This window comes from Salvelinus sp. IW2-2015, linkage group LG31 (assembly GCF_002910315.2).
Source record: "Salvelinus sp. IW2-2015 linkage group LG31, ASM291031v2, whole genome shotgun sequence".
Taxonomy (NCBI): domain Eukaryota; kingdom Metazoa; phylum Chordata; class Actinopteri; order Salmoniformes; family Salmonidae; genus Salvelinus; species Salvelinus sp. IW2-2015.
In genome coordinates this window covers 25,754,589-25,756,007 of record NC_036870.1, presented here as the reverse complement: position 1 = coordinate 25,756,007, position 1,419 = coordinate 25,754,589, and positions in this window count along the sequence as shown.

Genomic DNA, 1,419 nt, shown 5'->3' with positions numbered 1-1,419 from the left:
TGGAGTGATGGTAGTAGGGAGGTAGGTTGAGGTAGTGTGAGGAGAGTGTAGAGTGATGGGTTGGGAAAGGGGGGGAAGGGGGTGAAGTTGTAGAGTGATGGTTAGGGTGGGAGAGGTAGAGTGATGGTTAGGGTTGAGGGGAGAGGTGTAGAGTTGATTGGGTTGAGGGAGAGTGTAAAGAGTTAGTGGTAAGGGAGAGTGTAGAGTGTATGAGTGATGGGTGAGAGGTTTGAGGGAAGAGTGATGGTGATGGTTGAGGGAGAGTGTAGAGTGATGGGTTAGGGTAAGGGAGGAGTGTAGAGTGATGGGTTAGGTGGAAGGGAGAGGTAGAGTGTAGGAGATGGTTGAGGGAGGAATGTAGAGTGATGGTTAGGGTTGAAGGAGAGTGTAGAGTGATGGGTTAGGGATTGATGGGGGAGAGTGTAGAGTGATGGGTTAGGGTGGGGGAGAGTGTAGAGCTGAGTGGTTGAGAGGAGAGAGTGTTAGAGTGATGGGTTTAGGGTAAGAGGAGAGGGTAGAGTGATGGGTTAGGGGTAAGGGGAGAGTGTAGAGTGTTAGAGTGATGGTTGAGGGGGAGAAGTATAGAGTATGGGGAGGGTTGAGGGGAGAGTGTGAGTGATGGCGTTAAGGGTTGAGAGGAGAGTGTAGACGTGAATGGGTTAGGGTTTGGGGGAGAGCTGTAGAGGTGATGGGTTGAGGGGAGCGTGTAGAGTGATGGGTTAGGGTAAGGGGAGAGTGTAGAGTGATGGGTTAGCGGTAAGGGAGAGTGTAGAGTGCATGGGTTAAGGTTAGGTTTAGAGGAAGAGTATGATGGGGAGAGCTGAATGTGATATTGATGAGACAGAAACATAGGAGGTGAGAAAGGGAGGGAGGGAGGGGTAAGGAGTTGATTTATATGAATTCATGTATATGTTATGTAAAATGGTGAAGGAAAAAAACTTTATTTCATAAATAATTCTTAAACAAAACCAGTAAAGGAGTGGGTCAGAGAGCTATGGGTTTAAAGATGATCATGTAAAAGTTAAGTTAAAGAGTGAAGAGGGTTCATATTGGAGCAGACGGGGTGGAATGTGGAGTGCTAGATCAGAGAGGGGTCAGAGGGGGATAGAAGGGTTGACGGTACTAAAGGGTTAGGAGGGTGGTGAAGGGTTGGAAGGGGGGGTGCTGAAGAGTTAGTAGGTGGGGAGTGGGGCCTTAAGGTCACAGAGTACATGATAGAAGACAGCAGAGGAGAAAGGCTTAGAGCAGACACACACACACACACACACACACACACACACACTTGCTTGTGTATACAGGAGCACATAACAGGCTTAATAATGTATCATCACAGTAGGACCTCAGAAGCACATAACAGGCTTAATAATGTATCATCACAGTAGGAATCAGGAGCACATAACAGGCTTAATAATGTATCAT